The sequence below is a fragment of the Triplophysa dalaica genome, chromosome 4 (genome assembly GCF_015846415.1).
Source record: "Triplophysa dalaica isolate WHDGS20190420 chromosome 4, ASM1584641v1, whole genome shotgun sequence".
Taxonomy (NCBI): Eukaryota; Metazoa; Chordata; class Actinopteri; order Cypriniformes; family Nemacheilidae; genus Triplophysa; species Triplophysa dalaica.
Window position 1 is genome coordinate 20,299,190 of NC_079545.1, and position 12,298 is coordinate 20,311,487.

A 12,298-nucleotide genomic window follows, 5' to 3' on the forward strand; every position below is an offset into this window, starting at 1 on the left:
TTACGACTGACTATATTAAAATAATTATAATTAAAACCTCAGAATATAAGTCTGCAATAGGTCACTGTTCTCTACAGCCTTTTGATTCATTGTATTTTTAAAAAATATCATAATTTCCAACTCAGTGAAAATACAGTAGCCTAAATTTTGCTTTACAGTGAAGATTTATTAGAACAGTAAATAGCAGGACAGTATCAGAATCTATTTTCTTTAAGAATTAGTGTTCATAAATATCAAAACATTGAAATGAGGAAAAAAATCTAACAAAAACATAAAACAAAATAAATAAAAAATATTAAAATAAAATGTATTGCACTGTCTAATGACACTATAATTTATTTTTCAAAGAAACGGCTGCATTACAACTTTAAATATTTTTCACAAATATGAGAACATAAAACAAGTATTGCATTGTTATCTGACTTTTTTACAGTATAACCTTCTAATGATTGTTTCATCTCTTTTTCCTCTGCATAATGGCATGTTTATACACAAGCCTGGCTCCACTTCGTGAGTCTCCGCTGTTTGCGCGCAACTCGAGACGTTTATACTTGACGCGTTCGCCGTTGAGATATTCTTTGAAACGACAGGGGGCGCACAAACGAAATCGTCCTGTAGATCCGCACAAAGTAGAAGAAAAGTAGGAATTTTACCGGAATTACGTCAGATCATTCAGAATGGCGTCTTGCGAGTAGCTGCACGACAAGGAAAACGTAGATTTTGTGTTGTTGCTACTATCAAAAAAAGGGCTAAAAAGGAGATGGAATGTTCACCCACTGCATGCCCAAAAACGTGGAGATGTAGAATACAACGCTCTTGTGAAGCAGATGCGTGTGATGGACGGGGAAATGCATTTCAAACTATTGTTTGTTGATTTAATACATTTTTATATCAAACTTTTTGTACACTCTTTCATTTCTGTGCATAATGCGGACACGTTTCTACATATTGTTGGTTATGGACTGCTAAATGTACATTGCAATAGATTAGCCCATTGGATGTCTTTATGTTATATATAAGAACAGATATAAGAAAGATATAAGAACAGTTCAAAAGAGCAATGTTTATAAATATTGTTTTGTTTTATTTTTATTTTATAAATATTGCCCTTTACTGATGATAAAAGATGTCTGTACAGGCGTACCTGTTCAGCCAAAATCTCTTCAAAGCTTTCATGTTGACTGCGGCGCCGCGTGAACTGTTCGCTAGAGTCACAAAAAATGTTGAGCACGCCGCCACGCGAAATGAGCTAGCGCTGACCCAAAGCGAACACCGCGTTGACGTTATATTTGGCGCGCGCGTACCCAGGCGAACTAGCGACTGCGTCGAGTATAACCAGCCCTTAAGTGTAGCTTCAAGGAAACATGGACAACCCTAAAACATTAATAAACGCCTTAGGAGAGCACTGGTCTCTGCAACTTTGTCTATCACGGTGTCATTGTCCAAAGACATGAGAATATCTTTCTGGACTTCAAACTGGAGGCGACTGCTGCTGAAGAACTACAAGAAAAAGTTTGATACATGAACGGTGGTTTGCAGACAACTTTGTTTTGCACTGCCGCTAGCATCTTGCAGTGCTCCTATTCCTAACTACCTTAACGTTAGCTTACCGGCCGTCTCGTCGTCTTCATTTGTTTTGAGAAAAAATGTGGTCAGCCTAGAACATTTGGCCGCGTCAGTTTCCAGAGCTTTCTTCTTTTTTATTCTGGCCTTTTCAGTGCCGCCTTTGCGCTTTCTGTTATCCATTTTTATTTCTGACGGTTTTTTATTTTGAGCAACTTGCAGTACCGCTGTCGGGGACGGGGCCAGGGAGTCAAAAGATAATCACGTCATTATTAACCTCCAGGCTGCAAAAAAATATTAAATAAAAAAGAGTGGGGCTGCGATAAAATCATTAATAAAAAGATTAGGGCTGCTGTGAGTGCAGGCAGCCTAGGGACAGCACCATCCACATTTCAACCGTGCCATGACAACACCGGCCCTTGCGCCAAAAAAACAGACCGACCCACCGGGAATTCTCCCGGTGCCCCCGATTAGCCAATCCGGGCCTGGACCCAAGCAACAAATTGTTTATTTAATAAAATGAACACAACAAAATTCAACGCATCGTTTATTGAATTAAATTATTATACCGTAAAATAATATTCTAAATTTATATTAACATAAACTATATAAAATATGAATAGTTATATTATTAAACACCACGCAAAAGTACCCCAAAACTGGGGTCAGGCTCGCGAACGTTCGATGAAATGGTCTTTAGAACAAAACAGAAACAAAATTATTTATGTATTGGAGATATCATAATATGCAGTTATTATAAAAGTTAACTTAACTTAACTTAACTTTTATTACGTTAAAGATTTTGTTCTTGTTTCCCCCCTCGAGGGATTTTGAGTTATGTTTTGTCCATGTTAAATAAATGTATTTTGTTGAAGAGCTGTCTGCACTTGGGTTCTGTTCCTGTCAGTTTCATGACACTATGTGATAATATATGAATAAATATAACATTTTAAATGTAATGGTTTCATCATAGATATGGTGATTATCATTATCTTTATGGTGGATACCCAATTTAAGAATAATTACCATTTTAATCTTACCATGTGATGTCAACAAAAGGAAACTTCAGCCAACTGTTTATTAATATGTTAATATGCCTTTAGCCCCAACAACAGGGGTACCTTTTTCCCTGAATATCATACTTTTAAATATTCTTCTTTTTAAAAAAAATTGTTGCTTAAATTTACAGTATCAACTGAAAAAACAAGACCTTTCTCAATTTGAGTGATTCTTATGTTCTGCTTAAATCTACAACATTTTGAAAAAACATCAAATATTGGATCAAATAAGCACCAAGTCAATTTTCTGATGCTGCCTGTGATGGTGTCTAAGATCAGCTGAATATCCACATGCAGAGGAAGAAGTGCATGTTTTGCAAAGTACTACAGGGTCTTTTTTGTGCCATGTAATGGTTTACAGGAAAATAAAACCAAGGGTGCCTTTTTCCATGGGCTCTTTTGCCTCGTTGTATGCCTTTTTACAGAAAACAAAAGACGATATTTTGAAGACTTTTGTTACCAAACTTCGTTGTATTGACACAAACTGAGTGATTTATCAAATATCTTCAAATAAGGTTTTTAATGACATGAGGGTAATTAAATGACATAATGTCTTTTTGGGTAAATTTGCCCTTTAAGCGGCCCTTAAGAATCTTACAATCTGTTATTGTTTTCCAGTGAAGACAGAAAGTCATATCAGTTTGTAAATGCATGAAGAGATACTTTTCTTTATTAGGAGAACTATTCCATACCGTTTGGAGTTAGTTATGTCTTCAAGCACTTAAACGAGTCTCAAAGCGCCCTCTGGGGGTAGACTTTAAGGCAACCCATATGAAATTAGAGGGAATTCCTCGAGTAAATCTGTTTTGTGGCAAGAGTGAAGCGAGAAAAAGAACATGTGAGTACATAAATTACTAGGACAAAACGTATCGTAGATGTGATAGGCTATACAGTAAACTGTCATGAGAACAACGTGAAATAAACTCATTGATTTGAGTATTGCTTCAGGTATTACACTGAACTCGCTGATTAAACTCCAATAAAGCATCAACATTTGGTAATTGTATTATTCTCTATAGGTCTGAGAGGTGGCAAAACTAGTTAGACACATTTTTTTAAATTTTAGAATGAAACATGTTACATGTACAATAATGAAGTTGTCAACTCATGAAAGCGCAACATTTTCATTAGATATAGAAAGAAAACCAAACCAAGAACTGGTTTACTTTAGTTTGGCTAAAAATAAATAAACTGTGAGGCATAGGTTATTGTGCAGTTACACTAATTGCACTTGTTCAATGACATAAAATGTCATCCTTATTTGTTGATCGTTTTAAAAAACACTTTATAATATTGCACATATTTGAAATTTCAAATATTCATGATTCATCATTATTTATTCTCATTAACATTGCAACTGTTCACTTACAATATTTTTTTTATAATACTGATCAAAGATCAGCTAAAAATATACACGGCTCAATACAGCAGTCAACTTAATTATGCCATGTCTATAAAAGGTAAATAGCTTTTGCTGAACTAAGCTTGCAGCTGTTAGTTCACTCCTTATGGTTGTTGTGAGTGTTAGCAGATGACACCGTCAGAAATAAATGTTGCTTTGACAGCGAAAAGGAAGCGGTCAGTGGTGGAGTCATGTATCAGGGGATATTTGATGCAAGGTTACTAAGTGTTCAGAACCTTTTATGGCAAAGGACTATTCAAGATCATGTTGATATCATATGTAGGTCTTTAAATAAAATAATAATACATAATAATCATTCATGCATAAATAAATAAAACTAGTAGTAAATGTACACAAAAAGATTGCTCAATTGAACTATTGGGTTCAATTGGATTTTACAAAAATATATCTGTAATGTTCACAAAGCAATGTTCATGGGCAGAATAATCAATGAGAGGAGAATAGATACATAATTCAACAAATAAAACCAAACATGACACATAAATTAGCTTCAGATGTTTGTTTAATGACACAAATCCGTCTGAGAATTTTTAGTAGAGAGTGAGTGATGAGTTGTTTCATAGGTCTTAACTAGTTTGTGGCAATAAATTATTCCTGTGGGGAAGCTCTGATGTACTGCTGATCTCAAAGTATGAAAAGCAGTGATAAACATAACAGGTGTGAAGCTGTCGACCCTCCCAAATTTGTGTATAAAAAATGTAAGAGTCTATGAAGCTAAGCTGGCCAACTGGCTGCTTCACCAAAGATTTTCAGAATGTGTCTGGCTGGCATTTCTTTTATGCCAGACTTGGTATATTAGAGTACATATCCAAACAAGTTATTTTAACTTCAGGTCTTCCTTAATATGTTATCCATAAGACACACAAACACAAACTGTGATATTTGTAAAATGTATTATTATTATTATTTATTTTTTGGTGGCATTATGAAAATGAAACAAGGATTTAATTCACCCTAGTACCCTTTTGAGGGTCATGCGTCACAGACATTTGTCATTTAGATCCTAATACTGACATGCAAGCTAGTATATAAATAGTATGTGTTTCTGTAGTGTGTTTGGCTTGGAGCAGAGTATGCTACTGGCCTAGGGAGATTCCCAAGGTTTGCAACATTCGCAGGATGGTGCAAATAGGATTCCAAACGAGTTTGGTTCTTCTGTTAAGAACTGTTTTGCCAAAGGATTTTGAATCATTAAGGAAATTGCTTTAAAAGCGGTAAAGAGCTGAATGCATGGGATGACAAATTAATTAAAAAAGCATTTAGTGTGTTTGCATGAGAATATACACTTTTTAAATTACATTATTTTGAAATATTTCATAGATGTAGTCTTTTGTACATAAATGCTGATGCTTAATGCTATACTGTGTTGATTATGGTACATGGATGTACATTTTTTAACAGCGGGATCAGTTTAAATTATTATCATTTTGTTTTATTTTTGTATTAATATGTTCTGTCATTTCAAGTTAGTGTGTTCAAGTAATTGTCAGAATGTTGCTGCTGTGCAGTTTCTCCCAATAATATTCTTCATAATATGTGTAGCTTTTATATTTTCTTTACTTGTATTTTTTATTTTAAAAACAGTTCCACACTCTAATATTGCGTTCTACCACCTTTGCTCAGATTAAAATATGCATTTGCTTTGTTTGTTGTGCATTCATTCTTTTGACAGAATCTTTGGCATATCCAGATATCAGGACTCTTCTGTGGCATATGAACCACTTTTTCTCAATTTGAGCCAACTCAATCATGACATACTTAAACATGGCTGCACCATCAGGGATCAAATCCATTGATCCAGAGACATGTGTCCAGTGGGCAGTAGAGTATGCATGATGGCCTGGGGTTTCTGGAGCCCACCATAAAACAAGAGTGTGTTTCACACACTAGAAGCTTCAGAAAAGTGAACAATTCAAAAGTGGTTTTATCAACTGTCAACTGACTCAAATACAACATTCACCTACGAATTGTACATCATTGTAATTCACCTAGTGCAATTAAAGCAGATTTTTATGATTAAAACATAAATTTGAAATTATTTTTCACAGAAAGTTGTTACAAGGACTACATTATTTTTAGTAATTCCGTCCTTCCCAGATTCCTTCCTTTATCACCATTATGAAATCACAAATAGCCACACTCTGAATTTTTTTTACAGATTACTAAAATACTGATGTTGGAGATTCTGTGAGCCTGGAGACTGTAACGTACACTGTAATTTTATAAATGTTTTGTTTAATTGTGTGATATGAATTAACAGTACTCATAAACGTCTGTTTTAATAATATCCTCCATTGAAATGAGAGGAGGCTCTGACCCCGAAACAGCATTTCTTATGACACACGACTTAACAAGCGGAAAGGATGAATTTGTACAGGGGTCAGTTGTGGTCTAGTGGTTAGAGAGTTGGACTCGTAATCAGAAGGTCGCTGGTTCAATTCTCAGTGCCACCAGGAAATGACTGAAGTGCCCTTGAGCAAGGCTCCTTACCCATGTTTGCTCTGCATCCTACTTGTAAGTTGCTTTGGATAAAAGCGCCAAATGAATAAATGTAAATGTACTATTAGGCCTTTACTCTACAGGCCAATCTTCGTGCTTCCTAGCAAATTGAAGAGATTCATTTGGATTAACCACATTAACAAGTGCCTTACTTGTGGCAGCACAGTTATTTAGACCCAATCCTGTAAATTCTCATCACAGTGTGTATCTTTGGAAACACTCTTACTATCACTATTACAGGTAGCTGCGAGTTCTAATGTTAGTTTTTTCTGATAGTGTGTTGTAGTGATCTCCGATCCTGAGCATTCCATTTTGTTCTTTTTTATTTGTGCTGAGTTTACAACTGACCACTATCCTTCTAGCTTTCATAATTTTTCTTATTTGTATTTTTTATACTGTATTTTTCCTTATGGCCGTATTATTTGTTCAAACGTTTTTGCTTTAAACCTGTTTGTATTCAAAATTGTGAAAAGTCCTATAGAAATAAATTGTAGTCAAGAAATGTTGCCATACAGTTTCACATTTTTGAAACTTAGCATCTTTTCTACAACTACAGAATGTGTCATGATTGTTTAAGAAATAAAAGGCAATGCATGAGTTGAGATAGTTCACCCAAAAATAAAAACTCTTGTCATTTAGGGTTATTATTGTTTATTCACTCTCATGTTGTTTAAAACTGCAAATGACTCTTGCTTCTGTGAAACTCAATGACTCTTTCTTCTGTGAAACTCAAAAGAAGATATTTTCGGAGAGTCTCAGTGGCTTTGTGTCCATACAAGTGGAAATCAATGGGGCCAACGTTATTGGGGCACCAGTGTTTTTCAAAATATCTTCTGTAGTGTTCGGCAAAAGAAAGAAAGTCATACAGGTTTGGAACGATGTGAGGGTGAGTAAATAATAATGAAAGGGAGTTGAGTAATACATTACAAAATTTGAGAATTTGAACTCCCCTCTCCCTTTAAGTTAGCTATTTATGATTCCCAAATTGTTCTCTTTCTATTGTATTTATTGCATTAAATTCAATTTTTAATTATAAATATTAACAACATGTAGACATTTTAATACCAGGCCACATCTGATTTCTTTACTACTGGAGAGAGAAACTGCAGTACCCATTCATGTCAAAAGGGGGCCACAAAAACAAGCATGTTTAGAAAGCATCCATATCAACAGTTTTGTATGCAAATCAAATATTAAGGTAATTCCTACATTCAAACCACACATACAGTGGTCATCCTCTAGTTCTATAACCCAAAGAAGATTTTGCTGGAAACCATTATGCATTTGTGAAAGGAGATAGTGTGCCTGTTTCTATTTAAAGTTGAACTAATGTTTCTAAATGCTTATGCCGAAAGCATAAATGTTTTCCAAGCACATGGTTTTGATACTCTTATAAGTATGTACCCCGTGGATCCTAAAACTGTCTGTCAGATTCCAACAGCTGTGGTCTATGTGAGTGAGCTAGATAAATCTCCTTGACTGTTAAACCCTAAAAGGTAATGTCTTGGTACTTTAACCTTAAGTAGCATCAGGTCATTTCGTATAATATCATGACCTGCAACTGTTTTTTAGAATGGGACCTACTGGGAATTTCTCCCAACAGCTGACAATTTAGTTAAAGTTTTAACAGCTCTCATGCAACAGGTTCTACCGTCACTAGAAAAAGTAGCCATCCAAAATAAACCAACTTGTTTGGGTTTAGGATTTCAGGTGACTTTGCCACAGTTGTCAGCAGATGACCTTAGACAAAATATCATGGAACGTAATAAAGGTGGATTATTTTGATCATTGTTGTCAGTTTGTTGTCATCATTCATTTCAACCCTTAACAGAACTCTCAACATCAATGCATTTATTAAAAAAAAAACTTAAACAAGCCTGATGTTGTAATTTAAAGGTTGATTTCATGTTTCTCTGATTCTCTTCTCCAACTTTTTTCAGAAAAGCCTAGTAAATCAACACACAAAGGCTTTATAGGGAAAACAAACAATCCGTAGGTTACTCTGGCTGTGTATGTTTCTGAGATTTGAGCCTGTTTATCATAGGCAGGGTCACATGTGACATACCAGACACAAAGGGGTGTGTAACTTGAGTATTTGTATAAAGCAGACTTGCCAACTGGGTCATGTGAAAGAGGCATGACTTTTCTGGGAGCGTATAAACTGCTTTCAGAGTAAACCTCAATAGTTATATAATAATATACAGTGTACAAGTTTGGGTGGTCATTTTTTGAACAAGTGAAATACTTAATAAAAATTCACAGTGTAGCCATTTTTTTATTTCTGTTTATTTTCATGTGTCCTATGCTGTGACATGCGTTTAGTTGTCCTTATGCTGTTCCAATTGCTTCCATTGTTTACCCAATATGTAAGTTGCTTTGAAAAAAAGTGTCTGATAACAGAATAAATTCTAAATGTACACGTTAAGTGTTCTATAGACACCAGTCAATCGTGCCTCCACGTGCTTTCTGAAGAGTGTTCCTGAGATGTCTGAAAAGTGTTGGGAAGGTTTCCTCAATGTGTCTAACCATTTTTGCCAAGTTTTCTAATATTGGTAATTATATTGTGAAGGACTTTGGTAGGGTAGTTGACAGTTGGACAGATAACATAGACCGAACCGAACATGTGTCGTATGCTGTGACAGCAAAAAATTTAAAAATAATGAATTATGGTTGATAATGAATTTCTTGAAAAAAATATTTAATAATATACGATGGCATAAGTTGCTTTCTCATCCTGCACTACTGACACCAGACTTATTTGCTGAGATGCACCTTCTATTTGCTATATTCCGTAATTCCGTATATTCCGTTCTTATACATGTACATGAAGATACCAAAAGACATGTTTGTAAAGAACCAGAATTTCTATATACGTAAAGATATCTTTATTAATTGTGAAGTTACAGGCAGGCAAATTTTAATAAAATTTTAAATAAAAAAATTCTCACCTAATAGACATACACTCACCTAAAGGATTATTAGGAACACCTGTTCAATTTCTCATTAATGCAATTATGGTGGTAATGTAATGGTGTGGGGGATGTTTTCTTGGCACACTTTAGGCCCTTAGTGCCAATTGGGCATCGTTTAATGCCACGGCCTACCTGAGCATTGTTTCTGACCATGTCCATCCCTTTATGACCACCATGTACCCATCCTCTGATGGCTACTTCCAGCAGGATAATGCACCATGTCACAAAGCTTGAATCATTTCAAATTGGTTTCTTGAACATGACAATGAGTTCACTGTACTAAAATGGCCCCCACAGTCACCAGATCTCAACCCAATAGAACATCTTTGGGATGTGGTGGAACGGGAGCTTCGTGCATCCCACAAATCTCCATCAACTGCAAGATGCTATCCTATCAATATGGGCCAACATTTCTAAAGAATGCTTTCAGCACCTTGTTGAATCAATGCCACGTAGAATTAAGGCAGTTCTGAAGGTGAAAGGGGGTCAAACAGGTGTGCTTTAGGTGTATTTTTGTGTTAATGAAGGAATGACTGCTATTTGAAGTAAATCTAATAATGCTATTTCCCCTCTATTACACAATTTTACTCCTTTACTCATTTTTAGACATTATTTTTCTGGATGAAGTCACAATATAAAGTACATTTTAGTGCTAAAGTCGAGACCACCAAAACGGAGACCAAGACAAGACCGAGACCAGAGGGTGTCCAGACCAAGACAAGGCCAAAACTTTGAGTGGCCAAGACCAAGACAAGACCAAGGCAGGCCGAGTCGAGACCAAGACCAGCACCCCCAAAATTCATTCAAAAGATCCACAAAATACTTCTAAATACTACTAGGTCAAAATAAAATAATAATAGATGTGACATGGGCGATGTATTGTGCAGAAATGTATGTGTAGAATGTTTTATTTTCCATGTTTTAACACCCACCTTCTGTAAGATATTTTTTATTTTGTACAGATAAAATCTAAATGTAAATACCAAAGATAAATTTATGACTGTGACCTTCAACAAAACAAAACATTCAGTGACTTAATTATTTTCATCGCTTTTTTTTCTAATCAATAGCAAAATAGATGTGTAGCTCAGAAATGCACAAAAGTTCAGATTTGCTAGGGACTAGGCAAAATAGAACAAAAACTTGTGTTTAATTGTGTCTGAAACTTAAATCACTTTTTAACTCAAGGTTTTTTGAATAATTATACAAAATCAATATCACATTAGGGGTTATGAAATTAAAAAACAAGATCTCATACAATTACCTTTTTTGAAATCATATCTCAGATGATTTGGGCATTTAATCATTTTGGTGACAGATTTCTTTAAGACAATCCCCCATTCATCTCTTACCAGCAGTAATAGCAACAAAGGTAACAGAAGAATCAAATAAGGAACAATTGGTGAATGCTTTTAGAGCCAGACATTTTACATCCAAACACATGAATGATGTTTACACAAAGATCAGACAATGCACCAGAAATTTCGAGTAATTCCCACAGTTGCGTTATTGACCGTTCTTTAAATAAAATCCCGAGACCACCTAGCCTGAGACCAAGACAAGGCCGAGACCAAAGACAGTTGAGACCGAGACAAGACCAAGACCATCAAAAATATGGTCTTGAGACGGTTCTCGAGTACACTAGTACATTTCTCAATTGTAACAGGCAAATCAGTACAGTTTGTCTACAGTGTGTTCAGTTTAATCAATTAGATGTACTTTGTGTCTTTAACCCTGCAAAGCTCATTTTAGCCTCCCTGAGTCTGTTGAATTAAGACCAACTGTCCACAGTCTATTCATTCAGCTGCTACACATTTACTGGTCACATGACATGGATGGGAATGCCCCATTTTTAGATACTGGAGGTTAACAAAATAACTTACTTTTTGTTTTACAATTTTGTGTCTTCTGCTGTAAGAAGTATCACTGTAAGGTTGCATAACTGCATTTTGCATACAGGGCTTGACATATACATGCCAGCAATGAATCTGCCACTCATGAAACACTCATGACCTCAAGATGTGCCTATAAAATTGTATATGTTCCTTCCAAAAAAGGACCCCGTCCCTTAAGTGAGATATTAATAGACTTTAGATACATTCAATTTTAAGTTAAACACACAAGTTTAGTACTTGAACACACATTAAGGTTTTTCACAAACACAGAAACAAATAACCTTTAAACGTTTTTTGCATTCTAGGTAAAATCAATCAAACTGCTGTTGGATTGTTTGGATATAAAATAAAATATGAAAAGACAATTAAAAACATAGTTTAGAAAAATAAAACAATATGAGTTATCTGTTTTTGCAAATTATCTCTTCAACTGTCAGCCACAACATTTCTCTTCTAAATAGATATTGTAAAACTATAAATAAATAGTGATTTGAATGTAAATTAATTGTGTCTGTTAAGGTTTCTGTTCATCAAACTCAAAAACTAGGTTAAAACTTAATAGAATATTTGCATTCATAGGGTTGGCAATAAATTTCATTGCCTCCGCATCTAAAAAAGCCTGTCAGATTTATGACTGAATGCTGAGAAACGTACACATGCCCATGTATAGGTTGTGCTTAGTGTGCGAGTTCACCTAAATAAAAGACAAGAGGGGAGAGCAAAGGAGCTGCAGAGGAGACCAAAGAAGTTCTTTCCTTGGGTAAGAGCCTGTGCTAACTGTCATGATAGGGCCTTTAGATTATAATAACAAATTCTTATGTTAATGTACTTTATTTGTGTTTATAAACAGATAATTGCGGTAATTTTTATTTTTTATCATTTAATTGA